Source organism: Heterocephalus glaber, unplaced genomic scaffold (assembly GCF_053883595.1).
Source record: "Heterocephalus glaber isolate CG9 unplaced genomic scaffold, H.glaber_assembly_v1.0 deba00000122, whole genome shotgun sequence".
Classification (NCBI taxonomy): domain Eukaryota; kingdom Metazoa; phylum Chordata; class Mammalia; order Rodentia; family Bathyergidae; genus Heterocephalus; species Heterocephalus glaber.
Window position 1 is genome coordinate 33,955,974 of NW_028258138.1, and position 21,869 is coordinate 33,977,842.

The 21,869-nt window shown below is 34.0% G+C and overlaps 1 long non-coding RNA gene across 2 annotated transcripts in view; it reads right to left on the reverse strand.

Annotated features, from left to right (window-relative positions):
• LOC147830393 (uncharacterized) overlaps positions 1-16,232 on the reverse strand; it is a 74,235-nt gene extending 58,003 nt beyond the window's left edge. Inside the window, exons 1-5 of one of the 2 annotated variants that reach the window (XR_015452298.1) lie at positions 15,417-16,232; positions 13,016-13,140; positions 12,766-12,886; positions 3,477-3,795; positions 3,251-3,382 (exon numbers count right to left, since the gene is read on the reverse strand). This is a non-coding gene — a long non-coding RNA (uncharacterized LOC147830393). Of the gene's footprint in view, positions 1-1,323; positions 3,796-12,765; positions 12,887-13,015; positions 13,141-15,416 lie in introns of those variants that run through there. The other variant, XR_015452299.1, reaches the window with a different exon arrangement.
• Positions 16,233-21,869: the final 5,637 nt, after the last annotated feature.

Sequence of the window (21,869 nt, forward strand, 5' to 3'; positions counted from 1 at the left end):
CCTGACTCATGAAAGATTAGACAAAGGGCCTCCTGGGATTCCATGATTCTACACTAAATACCTCACAGAGGATCTGTCTGAAAAGGTGAACTGAGAAGTTTTCAAGAGAACCAATAATAATTTTGTTATATTTTTCTATTTAATATTTGGAAATGAAGTTATTAGATAAATGTTATATCAAGGCAATAGCCATGAACTCTGGAATCCTAGAGTTGACTTTAAATAACAGTTGTGATTAATTACATGTCATTTTTATTGATAAAATTAGATTAATAATATCTCTTATATATGATTAATATGCCCTTAATATAAGGGTAGAGTGATAATCTTTTCATTGTCAATACAATTCTTTGCATAAAGTACATGCACAACACAGGCACATCAATAGAAATAAAAGTTTTATGGGGCCGGGGATTTAGCTCAGTGGTTCCACCACCTGCCTCAAAAGTGCAAGGACCTGAGTTCGATCCCCGGTACCAAAAAAAAAAAAAAAAAAAAAGTTTTAAATAGTCACATTAATGAAAATGGTTAAAAAGATAAAATATAATTGTGCCATAGTTGTGCATAGAAATTACACATGTATAAAATGAGTAAATCATTTTATCAGATCAATAGATTCATCCTTTTTAGTTATTACACCTTGATCAATTAACATTTCTTTGCTTCCGGTATAGAACTCGTTTATGTTGATATTCTCTGAAATCATTTTAAAATGAAACGTGTTTTGTTGTTGTTTAGTAATTTTGCCTTTCGGAGAAGCTGTAAATTTAGAGTTCATTACCTTTGGATGAAGGATCTGAAGGAAGTGGGAGGCAGAGGAGGAAAACTGAAAGCACTCACTGGAAGGAAGCCATTTAGTGAGGAGAGAAGGAAATGTTAGCATATGTAAAATGAAGATAGTAAAAACATGAAAGGATCAAATAAACACTAAATCTCAAACATTAAATGGAAAATTAAGAAAATTGGAAATCCAACAAAAATAACAATAGAACAATTATTGAATATTTGTGACCTTGTGAAATGCTAATTTTTAAATCCCTTCATCTTTGTGTATTCAGATCATGGAATCCTGCCAGAAAGTGGCTAGAGTTATCTGTTCAACCCCTTGGCCTACATTAGGATTGAATTCTCTCAAGGGCATGATTAACACAAGCCTCACAGAGGGTGAACTGAATGAAACATTTGCCCTGGTTGTAAACCACTTCAAGAATTACTTATTTGAATAAAAAAGCTACTTAATCTCAATTTTGCAAATTATTATCAAGTAATCATTAGTTTTTATTTACTAAGGCAGTGAGCAATGCATCTTTATTATATTTAAAAATTTTCAATGATTTTTATTAATTGTTGAAAATGAGTGAGAAAATGAATGTCTCCAAACAGCAAATATCTAGCATCCTCTACTAAAAGGAGTAAATTCTACTCAACAACAGTATAAGCTTAGATTCATACCTTTTATTCTCCAAAATTAATTTCCATCAGAGATAAAGTCACTCAGTGTTAATAAAACAATGTTTTCTCTGAGCCTCAACTTTATGAAGTTTCTTCAGTAACCAATTGACAATACCCATTTTCTATTATACCACTTGTGTTCTAGTCTGTCTTTCCCCAATTTGTTACCTGAAGCTTGTAGATATGAAAATAAAAATAAAAATAAGAAAATAATTCCAGCTTTCCTGTCCCCTTGCCACTGAAGAGGGAAGGACATGCCTGCTAAGTTTCTTCCTTTTCCATGGTGAGGAGCACTCTGTAAGTCCAAGTATATCTTTTCATTATTGTAATGCAAAATTATGGGGAAAATGGAAGGAAGAGATTACACTAGAGGCTAGAAGGTTGGGAAGGTGTTTTTCAGCAGTTGGAAATTTGGTAGATGTTATGCTATGGCACACATGCCACAGTTTGCTTCTTGTTGTCATTGAAAGCTCTAAAAGGTTCACCATCACTGTGTTAAGGTTTGATGTTGGATCTGTTAGAGGTGGATAGAAGTCTATTACAACAAATCTTGTTTATCTTCCCATAAAGTTTTAGGCAGGCATATAATTCTCTCTCTCTCTCTCTCTCTCTCTCTGTCTCTCTCTCTGTTTCCTCCTCTCCTCTCCCTCTCTCTCATTTACTTTTTCCTTTTCTTTTTAATACTTAAGCTTTATTTTTACATTTCTTTTTTATAGTATAAATGAGAATGCACAACATGATGTTTTGAGACATGTGTATGTGTATATATGTTTATATGAGTAATACAGGAGAAAAATTTAATACATGTATCCAAATTTCTCATAGATACCATTTTGTGTGTGTGGTAAAAGCACCTAAAATACTTTCTTAGAAAAATTTCTGCATATAGTATAATATTATTACCTTAGTCCTCATGCAGTACTTTCGATCTTTAGATTTATTAACTCTACATAATTTCAAATTTGAATCCACTGGTCTAAGTATCCCCTTTCCCACCCTCACAATACCTTTGTAATCACCATTCTATTCTGTTTCTATGTATTCAACTTCTTTGACCTTTATTTTTTAGATTTCACTTCTTAAAAAGATCATATATTATTTCTCTATGTCTGGCTGATTTCATTTAGCATAACATTCTTTAATTAATACCTATCCTCACAAGTGACAAGTTCTCATTTTTAAAAGCTGAATAATATTCCATTATGTGTGTGTGTGTGCATGTGTATATAGAACAAAATGTGTTCATCCAGTCATCTGTTGACAGACAGACATTTGTTTCCATTACTTAGCTATTGTAAAAACACTGCAGTTATGAAGTGCAGATATCTCTACAAGGTGTTAATTTAATTTTCCTTGTATATAAATCCAAAATTAATGTATTTTGACATTTCTTCTTAGAAAGTAGCCTTGATTGACCAGGGCAAGGCTAAAAACTAGTCGACTATATTAGTTACCCAACAAGTGCTTTTTACTATCAGTTTATTGAATAACCATTATGAATATGGGAGAAGTAATAGCAGTTGGCAAGGAAGATTCATAGCAGAAAGCGGTTATACTACAGCAGAAGCCAAAAGACTGCCAAAACGGTCTAGGAAAAAATTAAAGTTTAAATGTATAAATTCATAAGAAACTATACAGGCTTGAAACAACAATACAAAAATTGTAGAAATAACAACGGAGGTCAAGCAGAGAATCAGCAAGACATTGCAGATGTATCTTTTTAGGCACAACAAATGAAGAGAACTGTAGACAGTGAAGATGGCTATTTTCAGGAGAGACTGCCCAATGTAGCACTCACCCGCATTTTCAGTTTCAGTAATACCCATCTGTGTATTATCAATGCTTTCATAATGTTGATTCAAACTTCAAAGTGAACTACAGGCTGAATCACATAAGGTCTGTTTTGATCCACCGAGGGGTGAAGGATAGGCTGTGAAACAGATTAAGAAGGAATTTGTGTTGTAAACACAACCGAAAGGTCACGAAAAAAATTTTTGAGTTAAGACTAAAGACCCAAATTGTACCTCTAATTTCAACTGAGCTCTAGGGTACAGTATACCATTTTCTTTGCCCACTGACTCAGGTCTTATTGGCACTTGTAATAAATCATGAGACTGCATGTCCGTGAAGTTCTGCCTCACCTACTGGCTGGCATCTCTCCCACAAGCAACACCCAGAAAGTGAGAAATGGAGAAATCTCTCTTCTGAGGCCTTTAAAATAGTCTGGGATGAGAAGAACAGTTGCACTTTGACCTTTCTGTCACCTAAACGGGCAGTGAGAGTGGAAACAGAGCACGAGCACTATTATCCCAAGCCCTTGATGTAGACGGTCTCCTTTAACACCTGTAACAAACAAATGTACTGTGAGTTATGTTTCACCGATACAGAAACTGACTCAGTTATGTTTTCCAAACCACAAAGGTAGCTGCTTTCAGGCCAGAGTTGAACCAAATCTAATAGTGTTCTCTTTTTTATTTTTTAAATTTCATATCACATTACGTCTTTTCAATCTGCATTCCTTTTTTGTTAATTGCTTTTCCATCTATAAGTATATGTCTCCCTAGACTATATTTTTTTGTTTTTTTAAAATCAGAACTATGTAAAAATGAGTTCAGCAGTATCATATTTCCAATAATACACCTTAGGCTACCTCACTGAAAGGAAGTATAAATCCTTGGTTGATATAAAACAAATTAACCTAACAATCAGATTTTTGTCCTAAATCCAAATAGCCAGAAAGTTTCACCACTCATTTTTCTCCCCAAGATTGTAATGCTATTAATGAAGATCCTAAATTAATGCTAGTTTTCTAAGGGACTTCAAAGCTATTAAAGAAATATTAAAATGCTTTAAATAGTATCAGTAGTATGTATATTTTATTGCATTATAATACCTGAAACAGTTTTCAATTTATGTATGGTGCATGTTGTTATCCTCTGCCAATTCCCTGATTTTGGCTTATAAATGAATGTTTAATAGAATTGTCTTTATTCAAAGCTCTAAGGTCACTGGGCTTTTACGCTGCTTTTCTGTACTAACATATTCACTTTTAAAGTCCTAGAAATTATTTGCAGTGAGAAGAGAAACATTCTACCAGGTTTGTAAAGTTTCCAAATATAACTTGAAGTATGATCTGTATAAATATTTAAATGCTCCTTGGCCTATTATTATCCTTGTGTTCATAGTATGAGATTCATCTATGAGAGGAATCAAAGGCTGAATTTAAATTCTCTATCAAGATAATTACCCATTGCATCTAATTTTGAGGGTAAGTTATTAAAGAAACCAGGGTCATCTTTTAGAAGACAGGCATTAGCTAAAATCAAGGAATGATCCTTCTTGTCATATCTTAAGATTAATTTCTTTCTCTTGTGGTCTTTGGGCTTGCTTTCTTACTGCATTGACCAAGTTTTCCACACTGCCTGGCTACTGAGAATTGATGTCTATTTACATACAGCCTGTTACTATGAAAAGTTATGTGACGATGATTCTAAAATAAAACTGCTGGATAACATGGATATACCAGTATTCTCTGGTGATGTTGTGAAGACATTCTGAGTGAGTTTGAACTCACAGGCTTTTAAAGAATTTCAAATCTGTGTCTACTCTGGGATGCTGCCTGCCGGCTCCAATTTCTCTACTTTCCAGGACTAATCTCCTTTTAAGGGAGGGCATTAACTTACCAAAAGGGAAACAGTTTGCTTTTGATGACAAATGAACATGACTCTTTTCTTCTAGTTCATAGAAGAGCACTTGTTCTGTCTAAATTGTGTATTCTTTTGTAAACAGACTCTCCAGCCCTCCAGCTAAAGGAATTAATGCCCTGTGCAGATGGTGCCAGACCTTTGTTCAGAAATGCATGCACTTGATTTATATTAAAGTTTTGATATTTAACCTTCTGTCTAAACCTTAAATCAAGGCCCTAGGGCAAGGACAAATGTCTTCATCTTTTTAAATTTAAAATTTTGTTTCAAACTCTGGAAGAGAAATTAAACTCCCAGAATGATTTGAGTCTGTGAGCGTAAAAATAGCCCTCTAGCATAGTATGCATTTATAACAAGAGTCCAGAGTCATAATCTAAGGATCAGTCTCTCAAAATGAGAATGAGAATCAAAAGGAATTACAAGAAAAAAGTTCTGTCTGTAAAAAGACATATATAAAGCCTTATGAATGTAAAATCCAAGCCAACCCAATTAAATTTCAAGCTTATTTAAATACATCTCTATACTTAGTCCTCCAACACACATACAAATATACACATAAAAAATACAATGCAACCTAAAATTATGCTATTTAGATTTTTTAAAAGTAATTATAGGATTTAACTCATATAGCAGCTAGGGAAATTATCACAGGTTGTAGCTACTGCCACCATTAGAATTGGTTTCAATTCAGCCTTTAATGAGATCAGCAATTTCTATTCATTTTCATGGGTACCTACTCCTGTAATGAAAAGGATTAATTTAAAGTCCTAGAAATGCATCATCTAGCTCATGTTGGAGGGTAGCTAGTCTATGGGCCATAAATATAAATTCTTCAAGTACTAGGTTGACTCATTAAAACTGATGATGTTTTAGTATTTCATATGCAGAGCCATGCAAAGGTTGTGTAAAGCAGGATTTTAATATAGACTGTACTTGAAGAGGAAAAGATGTCATGGAAAGGTGATCATTCGTTACTCAGAGATGCACTAGTGGGGGTGGAGGAATGCTTCTTTTGTCAAGCAAGTGCAAAATCATCTCTGAATCCCACATCTGAGAGAGAATGCAAAGACAGAAAAAAGGCACTTTGCCATGGTTACTCCTTAAAACCAATGATATAAATTTATTCTATTTTATGCTATGTAAAAACCACAATCTTTAGAGGGTAGGGTTAGTGGTATTGAAGAAGGGGATGCACAGATTATGGATGGAGCCACTCCCTAGCTCCCTCTGAGCTGGCCCCTGATCTAGTGAATATTTCCCATTAGTCCTTCTCCATCTTCATCTCCATAACTAATGCCATTTGGATTGACACTGTTGACAATGGCAGCTAAGTGCCATGCTAAATATGAGGGGCAGCAAAACTGACAGCAGTTCCACAAAGCAAAGTCTACTCCATTCTCTGAAAACTGACTCATGAATGACACTTCTGTGTAATGTAAGTGATGCACATATAATGATCAAGCAAGTAATTTAGTTCCAATTTGATGAATTCACTGAGGAGAAAAAAAAAGACAGCCAATTTGTTTTCATATGAAAACAGGGGCAATTGGTGCCTAGGCGTTTTACATTTTAATTAGGAGACTTATGGAATTAGGTTTACCCAATTTCTACTTTCTGATGATTTGATTTGGATTTTGAGAGTTGACCATTAAAAATGTTTAAAATACCATAAATTATTTGTAAAAATAATATTCCACCTAATTTTTAAAGTGAAATCATGCAGAAAATGATTAACCATATATTTATTTGAAAATTATTTCCAGAACTATTTTTCAATCTTAATATAATATTTATCAGCTTGCAAGTGAACAGTAACATATATAATGATTATTGGCCTTGCCACAGTAGCCCTGTTTTTGGACCAGTATTCTCCCTGACACCTCTAAACCAATGACAAGAGAAGATCACCAATAATGGTGCCCTGGACAGTAATCAGCCACAATGTACTGAGCCCATTCAGGGGTTATTGTTCTCCCTGGAACCAGACAGGTGAACAGGGGGATTGATAAATGATGTATGAATGCTTCTGTTGTACTGAACAGAGGTAGAGTGTTTATCTTCCTAAATATTTGTAAGACTCTTGTCACTTAGATATATAATACTCCAAAAAGGCAAAAGGGAGAGTATACAAGGCAGGTTTTTAAAAAAGAAGTATCTTTGAGGACATTGTGCTAAACCGTGATGGGGAGGGGTGATGCCAAGGCTGAATAACTCTGGGTTCCTCAGTGAATGTGTTTATTATGTAAAATGAAAACAGCACATTGATTCAATGAGAAGAGAACAAAAAGATTTCCAACATAGTTATTTCCATATTAGAGGCCAGATCACTAAGGCTCTTGTAATTTCCAAATTTTCAAATGGCTGTTTTATTAGGGTCATGGTAATCAAAGCTAACACTGACAAAATATTATATAGATAGGAAGAATGCTCATGTTTTCTTAAACATCCAAACTTGACTTCTAAGAGAAAGTATTTTTTCTACCTTTTGCTAAATACATTCCATTTCACTATTAACAATGAAGATTTAGAATCTTTAGTTTGAAGAATCTGTGAAATTCACATAATCCAACTCTATTAGTTGAAATATTAAATCTAGAGTTTAGAGAATGGCACAATGGTAATACCTAAATATAAGTTCTAAAACAAGTCACAAATTTTGCCCATGATATACAGTGCACCAAGTAAATAAAACTTTCTCAATTTATGATTATTACATATGTAAGCATTAGCCTTTTCTGTATGCATGTTCCCATTGTAAGAGAGGGAGAGGTCTTCTCTGCCTCCCTGTAGTTCTTATGTGGTTTATTGGCTGGGTAGAGGAATATAATTAATACAAGAGTTGATTAATAAGAGAACAGTATCACTACACATACATGGTGTTATGGTTTGTATATAGATATCCCCCCAAGCCTCATGAGCTTGTAGGTGGGGCTTTTCAGAGGTGGCTGGATCATGGGTGTGGGATACTAGATTAGGGTGTGTGGGCTTAAGGGTGTATAATAACCAAACTGGCTTAACATATCTCTAAGTGTGAATAATGTAAGCCCTGTCCTGGTTGTGGGTGGCACCAATCAATATGGTTGTAACCTGGATGGAATATAAAGAGACATAAAGAAAGCAAGCCTGCTACTTGCTGCTTGCTCCCTTCTATCTGCTCTGCCATGGACTGTTTCTCCTCTGAGAAGCCGCTCTACCATGCTCCCCTCCCTTGGAGCCTGCCAACTGTGGACTGAAACCTCTACAAATCTTGAGCCAAAATAAACCTTTCCTTCTTTAACTTGTGTGTTGTGGGTATTTTGTCCCAGTAATAAGAAAAGTAACTAAGCCACAAGAGAATTAAGTCTAAAGATATAAGCAAATAACAATGATTTTATACTTTTTGGCAAATAACAATAAATTTGTGAAGAAATGACGTGACAAATGGTATCAAGACTAAGGTGGTACATTCTAGGGATGTTACTATGAGATTTGGGGGAGGAGGGTTAGAAGTTAGAGGAATATAAGGACTAGTTTAGTTTGTCTGTTCAGCACCAATGATCAAGGTTATTTTCCAGCCTTGGTATGTTAAAGATATTCTTCTCAAAAGAGTGTGGCTTGCTGCCTGTAGCAATAAAAAGACCAAGGGGCCCATTTTGAAATTGGGCTCCATCAGATAATCTCAACTTGTAATGATACAATAATTTGGCAGCATATTCTTAACTTCTTCACTCTGTCTGTCTGTCTATCTATCTATCTATCTATTTATATTCACTTCCTTTAAGTGGTCAGGGCAAGTGTAAATGATAAGAGCTGGGCTGTTGTCAGACCTAGTTCCCAAATACAGTACTTCTAACACCTATGACTATAAACTCAGGCAATTACTCTATCACTCTGATACTACATTCCATCCATAAAATGGGATGAATAATTCATAGGGTGGCTATAAAGATTAAGCGAAGCAATATATGTAAAGTGGCTAGTGCATTACAAGCACTCAATAAATATTAAATGTAGTGTATTTATTTCTACAGCACAAAATATTTAAGTGAATGAATCAGTAAAAATCAAATTTTTCTTAATTTTGACAATGAAGCCAGTCTTATTCACAGTTGGAAAAACGTAGAACAAAAGATTAGGAGAATTTGAAGATCCAGGCAACTGTTAATCACTATAATTGAATTGCCACTTGTGGTTAAACTTCAACTTCTTAATGACTGACAAGATCCTAGAATAATGGGTCATAACATTTGTTGTGGGTACCACATGTAAAAAGACTGATTATTTCTGTCTATAAGGCACCAGTGCACTTACATTGCATTTTATAATTAGACATTATATGTTAAATGAAATAAGTCTGAGGCAGAAAGAAAAAGTCAACATGTAATTTCTATAAATAGATGTTAAAAAATAGTCAACATGAATGCATAATAGTGGTTACTAGAGGATAGGAGGGGTTGGAGGGAGGAGGAGTAGGGGAAGGGTAGATAACAAGTACCTAAACAGAGTTAGATAGAAATAATAAACTCTAGTATTTTACAGAACAGTGGGAACACTATAATTTACAATAACCTGTTATGTGTCTTATAAATAACTAGAAAAGTGGAGCTTAAAGGCTTCAAACTCAGAGAAATAATGAGATAGAAACATTAATTACTCTAATTTGATGAGTATGTATTGTACACATTTCTTGAAATATCACACTCCCTATAAATATCTACAATTATTATAGATTAATAGAAAAGAATTTAAATGTTTAATAGAAATGTTAACCACTTTTGCTTACTTGCATATTTGCTTACACATTATATAAGTGTGTAGAATTGTCACTCTGTTCCCAAGTTTGTACAATTAAAATAATAATTAAATAAGAATAATCCTAATATCAGTTCTTGATTTATATATCAGTGTGAATAATATTGCAGAAAAACCTGATTAAAATGAAATTCACTGTATAAAGAGCACTTTCTGCTGTCCTAAATAGCACATATTCTTTTGTCATTAATTTAGCAAATATATTTTGAGCACTTACTTTGTACCAAATACAATGCTAATGCTAACAGGAAATAGTAAAGGTAATAAAACAAGATAATGATTCCAATTTATATACACAGTCATTCACACACACACTGGTAATCAATTAGAAAACAATATTGAGCAAGATGACCATCTACATATCCTAGAGTGCAGTGGGTTGGTGACAAGTAGGTACAATGAAGAAGGACATTAAAGGAATAATAGTATGATCAACTGTCCAGAGAATGGAAATGTTGAGATGTTGTTTGTTCTTTCTCTCCTTTCTTTGTCTGGCAAAACCCCACTCTTTTTTAAAGCGCTAATACAAATTATAAGATGATCATTAACTTTCCCCATCTACTGATTATTCTCTTCTCATAACATTTTTCATTTCAACTCGGTAAATTAAGAGCAATTTCAGATGAGGAACAATGCCTCCACAAGGTTAAATTTCCTGGGACTTAATATGGAATAAGGCACACAATAGTCATTAAAGATGTCCACTCTAGAATACAGGCAGCTAGGAAAAATGAGAAATCAGGGTGATCTCTAAAACTGAAGTTTCAGTGACTAAGTAGAGATATACAGAAATGTATGGTCCTTGAATAAATAGAGATAATATTAGTTTTGATGACAACCCAACATTCAAGCAGAGGAGATTCTTGCTGGTGTTTATATATACAGAATTAAAATATTAAAGGAGGTCAAAATTTTAGAAAGAAATTTTAAGAGTAACTTTAATAGTGTAAAATAGATGAGGAGTGGTCTAATAGAGCAAATCTAAAGAACAACTTTGTATGGGATAAACAAAGAAAATTTGAAAACAAAATTGAGAGAAATTAAAAGAGAACTCAGGAAACTTATTGTTGGAGGGCTCAAGATACAAATAGAAGGAAAAAAAGAGAAAGATATGAAGGAGAACTGAGCGTTCTTAGATTTGTGGCTCTGGTAGCCACTGGTTATCATAAAAAAAATTTTCAGGACAGAATGGAAGTCTGTATAGCTGAAGAAATTTTTCTTCCCATACTTTCACACCTACACCACTGAACATCTTATTGCAAAATAGTCTATAAAAAGTAATATGATATGTCAGTAACTTTAGGAAGAGTGAAAAAAAGATGTTTGAAGCTATTTTACTGTTTTACTGTGATTTGCATGGTAACATCAATTTAATATTACATTAGAGAATTTATAGTTCCTCATCATTTTATAATATGAATTTTTAAATCTATCATTATTAACAATTGCAAAAGTTGTAAAATTTATACCAGCTATCACAATTAAACTACAGGAGGGAGTCATTGTTGTTGCAAGAATAAGAAGCCTACACACTATTTGGGGATCAATGGCTACCATTTTTATGAAGTACATGTATTATAAAATACAATAGTGGGAGAATCAGACTACTCAAAGGTAAATTAGGGCCGAGGATATAGCTCAATGGCACCACATCTGCCTCGCAAGGTACTGAGTTTGATCCTCGGTATAAAAAATGTTAAATTAGCTTACAAGTAACCTGTTTTCCATTTTGAAAATTGTGTACAGGTTGGAGGATAGGAGTAAAACAGAAAGAAATGAATATAGATGACCAGCTGCCCAAAAAATCTGCTTGATCTAGTGTAAAAAATATGTACTTAGGTAGATGATCACTTTTAAACTTTAAATTATTTAAATTCTGTTGAAGTTGATAGTCATGTTACAAATTGTGGAGTCCTTTTAGCTAAGGTAGTTGAAAAGAGGCAGCATAAATGCATATTGGGAATTGCCTTTCTGTATTATTATGTAAGGACTAAAGGCAACATTACCCATAGTAAAATGAAGGTAAATACATTTTCATGGTGGAACTAATGCAGTAATCTATAATCATATCCTGTGAAACCATAGAGAATCTGTATAGTATACTTAATCCCATTGAAGTAGATATCTATTCAACTATCTGCCAATTTATTCATTCAAAAAGAGTTGAGGACTAGCTTATTGTATGTCAGGCACTGTGGTAAATTCTGGCCATAAAATCATAAATAAGATGCATCCTTACCTCTCAGAAGCTGAACACCCAGATATTTCCGAGAGCTATTTAATAAAAAGAAACAAATAATAAACTGATCTTATAAAATCCACTGTGTTAGTTACTTTTCTCTTGTTGCTGGGACAAAATGCCCAACATCCAAAATTAAAGGGGGAAAGGTTTATTTTGGCTCACAGTTTGTAGAGGTTTCAGTCCATAACTGGCTGGCTCCAAGGCAGGCTGGGTGGCAAACAGGCATCACAGAGGAGAAATAACATGGCACACACAAAGAAGCAAAAGCAACAAGGGAATCTTGCCAGCATCTTCTTGCCCCTTTCATCTTATCCAGATCACTGGGATTAAGGTGGTGCCAAACCAATCAGTGCATTGATTTAGCGATCACGTGCCCTTAATCCCAGCATCACACACTTTAGATTCAGCCACTTCTGAAAAAGCCACCTAGGACTACATGAAGCTTTGGGGGAGACATCTAAACACAAGCCATAGCATCCACTACAGTTGCCAAGCAGCCACTGCATAAAAGTTTCATCAGATTGACATTCCCTCTTTACTCTATGACATATCATATGCGAGGTCTATATAACATACCTGGTATTCAAAACACCCTTGCAGTATACCCGAAATAAAAAGTTTAATATAGGGGCCAGGGATTTAGCTCAGTGGTTTCACCACCTGCTGCACAAGCACAAGGACCTGAGTTCGATCCCAGCTACAAAAAAAAAAAAAAGTTTAATATGTAGATGTATGTTTTAGGCTAATAAAAAGTCATTACAATATGCTTATAACAGATTTCTTTGTGATTTCTCATATAATCAACTTTTTATATGAATCGACTTACTAGTTGTCTTCTTCCATGGCCAGAAGATTTTTACTCTGCCAGTCACATACTAGTATCCCCTAAATGTATGGATAAGGCAAAAAGATGTTGCGCACCAAGTGATAGATGGACATAATTTCGTTACACTGAAACAAAGAAAGATGTTTAAGTTTCTTGGCTGAAATGCAGCATTGGGAAGTGATCATTCTAATGACAAAAAGACAACCCAGGAGTACCCAAATTGCTTCACGTATATTCATATGTCAACTATAGTTTTTATTGGAGAAAATGAGAGATTAAACTTCATAGTTCCAAGGCTCTGTTCTATGACCATTTCGTAGAGCCCAATACCTCTCCCCAACTGATGGATTAAAAAGTGCACCATATGGGAACAAAAGGGAGATAGTATGTCCCTAGAAGAGAATGAGATATGAGAGATGGGAAATGGAGTTTTCTATTGAATGTTGAGAAATTCAATTCTCAGTAGTTCTGGGTAAGGGTAAACGGTTTTATTTGGGATGCACATCCTTAAATGTTATGTTACAAAAATGTCAATAAAATAGGATCTGAACAAACTAGTTTTCTCCCATTATATATAATAACAGAAGAAAAACAAATATAGGGATATATTCTTTCCTTTATTAAACTACTATCACTTCAGTTTTATAAGTAGGTTTTTGAAAACATTTTCTCGTGCTACTCACTGACATGGAGGTCTTATAATCTCATTAATTTCCAATCATTAGCAGACTTACTGTCTTACTTGCTCACAATATAAAAACTAAAATAATCACATACTTTAAAGAAAAGGTCTACAAACTATGGCCTATGTACTTAGTATGGCTTATGTATTTTTGTATGTGCTAAGGCCTGACAAAAATTAGAAGAATGATATTTTTTCATATATGAACATTCAAATTTCAGTGTCTATAAACTTTTATTGTACCATAACTATTTTCAGTTTTTTCATACCATGTACAGGTGATTTCATGCCACAATGACAGTGCTGCATAACTTCAATCAAAACCTTTCTGTTACCTATAATATTTACTACCTGGGTTATGGTAGCTAATCATTATATATGTCCATATATATACATATATATATATGGACATATATACATATATATGTATTTAGATATATATGAATGTTTGTTATAACATCACACTACCTGTCATCATTATTCAATATTATGCTCTGTATTCCAGAGCATTTATATTTATGTATATTTGTATATTTAGATCTTTAGGAAATGTGTATTTTTAAAATTACTGTAGAATATTGTCAAATATTGTCAAATCAAAACTCAGTTTCACTTAAGAGTATTGCCTCAATGTGGATCAATTGAGTTATAAATGTCTCTAATTTCTCATTTTTTATGCTCAGTAGTACTCCATTTTATATTTTAAAAAACCACATTTTCTTTATCCAGTCTACCAAATAGTTTCTCTAGTGTGAGAAACTGAAAGTGTAAATAAGGACTAAAAGGTATAATAGATAATGTGAAATAGGAAGAAAAGGGGCAAAGGGGAGGAGGAAGTGGGAGGGGTAGGGAAAGGAAAGAAGGAATGGAATTAATATGAGAAAACAAAAAATCAAAACAAAGTCTTTGTAGATAGGGAGGGATGGAGGGATGAAGGGAGCATAGGGGAATGGGAAAAAATAAGAACCAAGAGAGATTATGTAGAGGTGTAAATTTCCATTATATTGTATACCTAAAATGTATCAATAAAATGTTTTTTAAAACTCAGTTTGCTGTTTATACTTAAAGGCCTCAAAACCTTGTAAAATGCAGTTGTTGATTTTTATCTATGAGTCTCTTGTCAAAAAGCGTAATTGAGATTTTAGTTGACATGGGCAAACAAACCACATGGGCAGGTTTCAAGGCTATAGATTGCTGATTAAATATCATTCTAAAAGTGAGGATTTATTGAATGATTAAGTTTCAGTCATTCTTTTAACACAGTAATCCTGCAGTGTATATGCAAAATTATTCCTATTTCCATCAGAGGTGATCATGTCGCAAAAAGGTTTTTAACTAACTTACCCATATTTGCAGAAGTAGGCAAGTAGGGGAGCTGGACTAGGAACCTAAATTATCTAACATCAGAGACATGCGATTCACCACTATGCTAAGCTGAGATAACCTTCTAAGCATCTAAATGTATGAGATTTATATTAGTGAATTCCATTTTCAAAAGAAAATTAATTACTTTTTCCCCACAAGGCAACAATTTGAATATATAATAAGGCTATTCAAATATATAAAATATTATCTTTGAAGACAAAACAGCACAGCAACCCACCCAACAAATGTACACATGCATACATATCGGCACACACACCATTACAGTCACAGTGGCAAGATGTGCTTCTGCAGTCACAAAGATCCTGTACTGAATTATGATGCTTATCAACTTACCAGTATTAAAGAACTCTGATAAGCCACATGTTTTGACCATAGAGGAGTTGCTTTATGTTCAAAAGAAGTGTCTCTCCTTCGGGCAACAGTCCCATCTAGCTTTCCTCATCATAAGATCTGGGTATTGTTAACATAAAATGTTTGGTATCATTAGTGGACTATAAATGGTGCATAAGGAACAAACAGCCTTGGGTAGCCACAGTTCACATAGTTGCCAAACGCTGATGAGCACAGAGATTGAGCTATCTTTTCAACCTTCTTACTGTTTTTAAGTTGATTTCAAGATATGAGGTCTCTGGAATGAAGAGGAGGAATCTCATGGCTGCTGGCATAACATTTGTCAGCAAATTGCCTTGGATATTTTATCAACACAATGCACTGCCTTTCACAGGAGATACACTATATAAAAAGACAAATGCTAAAATGATATTGTAATATTTAGACACTCTTTCCTTGAAGGTCGATGTAAGGACACCAAACAAGTAATTACACCATAACATGATATACTTAATTACAAATGCACATATTATTGCTACTAAATAAGGTCATTTTTATTATAGCAATTTCACAACTCAAAGAAACATTTTTTCCCCATATAGGAATTCTGAAACCTGAAATTGTGTGTAAATATGTACTTTTTATGAGGTGATATTCTACCTTAAATACTGATTTTAATTCAAAGGTATGTCTTTTTTATCAATATATACTTGTGATCCATAATAAATACATTCATTGGGAGAATCAGGACACATAAATGTCATATCTTAATCCATTTTACTTCCCCTTCCCACTGCCCCTTCCCTCCTCTCTCTCCTGTCTCCCCACATCCCCAGTCCTGCTTCCCATCTCCACAATGAGGTTCTATTAAAGTAGGAGAAGTGAAATAATCTAATATTGGAATGAAACAGAAGCAATAATAATAAAAAGCCCTTTCAGTATTTTCCACTGCTTTTAAAATTGAATTGATTTTTCCTGATCACATAGAATGCTCACCACCTCCTCCTGACAAATTGAAACATCAATAATCTCAGTAACCATAACATCTTGTCTATCTTGCTGCCAAAGCCAACACCCCATAACATGGTGAGAATTTAAGGTTCTTAACCTTCCACTCACTTGATAGGAAAGTTTTCATTAGAAGTAAGTTCTATCATAGCCCTATAACCTACATTTTAAAGCTCATTATCCTCTTTTAGCAGTGACGAGCTGACAACTATAAAGCATTCATGAAAACACAATTTCAGTCTTGATAAATGCTTCCACAATGTAATCTAATGTAGCAATGACCTATGTAACACTACTACCTGTTGAAGTACCAAAACCAACAATTTACATTGTTTACATAAATACACACATATACATGCATGCACACATACACAAATACATATATACACACACGTGCGTGCCCGCATGCATGGGGCCTTAAAACTTAGTTTTAGATTGATGCCTTATTTGCTTGTTATCAAGGAATTTTGCTTACCATACTCCTGTAGTTGTTCGACATGAATGACTTTTTTTTTCCATCCATCAAACACCAGTGCTCACCAGGAGTGCAAATAACCCCAAAACACTCAGTTTTGATAGTCAAGAAAGTGTTAATCATTACATACATTATGTCATATTTACCAACCTCTAATGTACTGTTTTCCCTGTTCTCCTACAGTGTGAAGAAATTTGTAAACCAACTTGCCTAAAAGATTTTGTATAACAACAACCAAATTGTATAAGTAAAAAAATAGAAGCAACCTGGAGTTCATTTAAATTAAAAATCCAAAGCTTAAAAATGTCATATATAGATTTAGTAACAAGTGAAATGTTCACCTCACCTTCATTTTCATTCTATTTAAGATGTTAAACATATAAATATCAGGACTTTATATTGTAGAAACTGTATTGAAAGTATTTTCCAAAGCATATCACTCTAGACCTCTAGATGGCAAGCTTTAGCAAATTTTTATGACTGGCCTAAATTCACAGTTTCTTACCAATTCTATATAATCCACCTATTGAAAAGATTTTCAGTTTAATAAGCTACTCAGATGTATTTGTGCTTTTATGAAAAAAGGGAAATGCAATTTTTCCCCAGAATTTAATCTTTTTCTTTGTGATTACCTAATTGTAACAAGATGGTGTCCCAGTGTCTTCTAGCAGTGCCTCTGTAGTGTGGTGAATGTTCTGGAAAAGTTTTACCTGATAAGTGATTTCAATTGGCTTCTTAAAAATCAAATATTGCTTTATAATTATAAAGATTAGTTACAGCTTTTGTTAAGGGATTTTAGAGATCTCAAAGGATAATAACAAAAGTCCTTTGAGAAATACAAAGTCAATGGTATATATATGAATGTGACATCAGAATCCTCTCTTCCTCAAGCATATCTTTTCCAAACCCTGACCAATTTCCAAATCAGGTGTGTTCTATGAATATATATATATATTTCTGTAACCATTGGTAGTCCTTCAGTCAAGTTAAAATGTTTATTTTCAGTGCTAACTGTATGTAAAGATTACCATGGGATGAACAGAAATAAAATTAGAGTTGATAATTAAAATATAAGCAAGTGGCATTGAAATGAACAAGTTAATTTTGTGAATAACATAATTAACAATACAATAAGACCCCAGCTCATAAACATTCAAGTTTTGAACATTGACAGGTGCACTGTGCAAGACTCCTTTTGTCAGCTTAGGAAAAAGAACAATTCTCCCAGAATAGAACTCATTCGAAGTCAGGGACTTACTGTAATGTTGAAATACAAAATACAGTTATACCTATGATACATATCCTAAACTTTCAGTGAGGACTTGAACATATCCTAAAGCTGTCTAAGAGCAAATCCATAAGTTAATATGTTGGATATCATAGAACCCTCTTTTCTAAAAGATGGCTCCTCCCACACACATATGGCTAACTGAGGATAATATTTTAGTGTGATGTAATACTGGATACTGATCACAACAGGGCATCTGACTTGATTAGTATAAACATCTGAGAAAAACTGGGACAAAGTTCTTTTCAGATTCCAACTTCTAGCAATCAGGATGGGTGCCTACCCAAAGTGAACCAAGAGTAGTTCCCAAAGATTATAAAACTGAAAATTCTGTATACATTTTGTAAAATAGTGAAAAATGCTTTCTCCTCCTATATAAATATAGGCAAAGGGAAAAAGAGTTCCTTTTTTGTTTTGCAGTGCTGGAAGGAAGCTAGAGCTTCACATGTTAGTTAGGGGCCTTACCACTGAGCAACGTCCCAGCTCTCCAATTATTCTGGGGTTGAGCTTTCTTAACTTCCCAAACTGTGAGATAGTCTAGAAGTCATTCATTAAGTTATCAATTTGCTTAAGGTTCCTTAAGCTTTGTTTTGAAAACTTGAAATCAATGGAAGCTTAACTAATACTCTTGTTTCTTTCTGTCATTATGTTTTGAAGGAAAATAATTTTAGAGCTAAATTAAGTTCATAGTTTTAATTATTATTTATGTAAATATTGAGACTGAATATACTTTTTAAGATATGATAGAATCATTATAAATACTTTCTCATAAAATTAAGCATATTATTTTATAAGAATAAATAAAATAGTACATTTAAATTAGATAACAATATAAAGAAGTCTGTGACCATATGTGTAAAGAAAACTCAAAACTAAGATTTCTTTTCATTAAAAGTATAACTAAGTTCTTTGGGGGTATACATGTATGTATCCTCCAAGAAATACACTAAGATAAAGACCTTTTCAAGCTTTGGGAAGATACTTTGGTTACATTGTGCATGCTAAATTGAAATGAGATGTAAAGAAGCCATGGCTTGAACTTGGCTCTCCTACTCACAAGCTTGATGACCTTTCAAAAACTCAGAACTCAGTGTCACATTTTTTTCTAGACGAAAAGACCTCCTCTTTGTCAACACAAAACCTTGAGATTTGCTCTGTATATGCTGTTTAGATGCTCATGGAATCTATTTTAATTTTGCATCATGAAAAATTCAGATGGCTTCTAGTAGATCCTAGCATCCTGCAATGTGGAAAACACCTGCCTGAGAATTCAGACAATCACAAGGGAAGAGAGAGGCAGGGTCATGAACAGCCACTTGGGCTCATGGATCCTCTTATACCTACATAACTCCTGCCTTTTTATTTTTATGTGAGCTAATAATTGTACATTTCCCCTAAACTAGTTAGTTTATAGCTTCATTTAGAGCTAAAGCAGTCTAGAAATGTACATGGTCAAACCTTCTGATTCATGTTTTTCAGTGAAATCTCTTACTTTTCATGGTGCTAAAGAGTAGAATCACAAATTGAAAATAAAAGGGAAACTACTTGTATTTTTGCACTCATCTTAGATTATACAGGCATCTTTTTCATCTAGATATAATTACATACATAAAAGCAGCATGGTATATATAAATTTCTATCAGATCATGTATACAGATATCTGTGTTCAGAAATGTTACTGGCATATAGAGAATGACAGACTAAGGTTTTTAGAAATTGAGACCCTTAAAGAAAAGTGGATCAAAATTTAAAATGTGAAATGTCAAAGAGATTAATCTGTTTAACATAAGATTAATGAAAACTGCCTAACATATCTTCAAATGGAAAATATAGCAGGGATTTTACATTACAGCAAAGATGTCCAGAATAAATAATACAACTTAACTGAAGTAAACATTAATAACATTAAAGAGAATTGTTTCCTATTTTTTCTTGGTTTTCCTTGCTCTGTCGTGTGACACATTCTTGGTACCAAAATATTCAGAAGCTGAACACTTGAAGAAGAGTTTGATTGAAAGAGTAAAAAAGGGTACTTAGCTAAACACTACTATAATGCAGGTTAGAAGAGAGAAATCTTTAGGGAAAAGACCAACAAAGACATAGTGCAACAAAACTAAAATGAAATTTGTGACATCATTTGTAGAACATAATGTCTTAGGAAAATTACCTGATTTCTACAATCCCAGTTTCTTCTTCTATAATATTGGATTGATGAGACAGAGCACGCGAGAGAGAAGACTTGTCACAGCACCCATTCCTAGAAACTATTCATCATCTATATAGCAGCAGCAGCACTATCTCTAGCTGCAATTGTGGCAAGTGCTGGACCATGATCCTGATCAGCCCATCAGGTCCTTCACTTGGGTTTGTAAACCAGAGAGAAGTCACATGGTCTTCATTAGCCAAAGTCGAAGATGACAGCAAAGAAGCTTCTGTCTGTAGTGTCAAACAAAGGAATGGAGCCTGCAGTAAGGAAGAACCTCATAAGCACAACAACACAATTAAAAACGGAGTCCTGTTGTTCTGATGCCCAAGTTACTCTGAGTCCAGCTCCATTTTGCAATACCTGATGCATAGTTTCACATTTTCTTGGAGTCATTGACCAGGACATTCCTCCTTTTCACTTCATCTTTAAAATTATTATCTCTCTCGGGGCCAGAGATTTAGCTCAGTGGTTCCACCGCCTGCCTCACAAGCGCAAAGTCCCTTTCGATCCCCAGTACAAAAAAAAAAAAAAAATATATATATATATATATATATATATATATATATATATATATATATAATCTCTCACTTGCTGCCAGGAAATTTTTATTAGGCTTCTCTAATTTCATGTTATTTTTTATCGTGTTGAAGTAACAGAGCTTTAAGAACTTTAAGCACTATCCAAATGTAAGTCACTGTTACCATGATTGTTATATACAGCTAATTTCAACGTTTGAAGGGCTTCTATGCAAAACAAGGATTTCTTACTGTAAGTAGTTTCAAATGGCAACATCAAAGAAAATGGTTTAGTGAAGCTTAAAGGGAGGAGAGTTTCAGATCAGTGTTAGAAAAGAGCTTTTCCAATCTGAGTCTTCTGGTTTTCTAATATTAAACCCTAATATTCTATGAAATTAAGTCTGATTGGTTCCAAAGGTTGAATCTGTCCTAGTTCAGCAATATTCCTTCAGCTCTATTTTTAGATAATAAGCTAACTTTAAAACTCCTCCATCATCTTTGTTTAATATACACCCACAGATACATATGCTATCTACAGACAAGATAATGTAGTACACATATTTTACTCATCATTTCTTGTGCTAGGACTACACAGTTACAAATTAAGGGAAGGATCCATTCCCATTCTTTGTCCATGTATTTCAGGTGAAGCTGAATATCTGGCTGCAACTGTTCAGTTAAACCCCTTGGTTTCAATTTCTGTGAAATCCCTTGGTGGGTTGAATTTCCTGCCCATAGAAATCACTTAATGAACAAACCCAAAACCCAAGCTGTTGTTCTGAACCAATTAAAGGGGCCATTAGGACTTTTTCTGGGACAAAAGCTCTTTCTTCTGTTGGAATCATTTGGCCCTGAAATCTGGGGGCAGATCTTTACATGACAGTGGGGAAAAAATGATATGGTAGAGCCTAGTATCTTAGAAACTGGATGAAGAAATAAGCCCAACTAATCCCTTGATCAAATT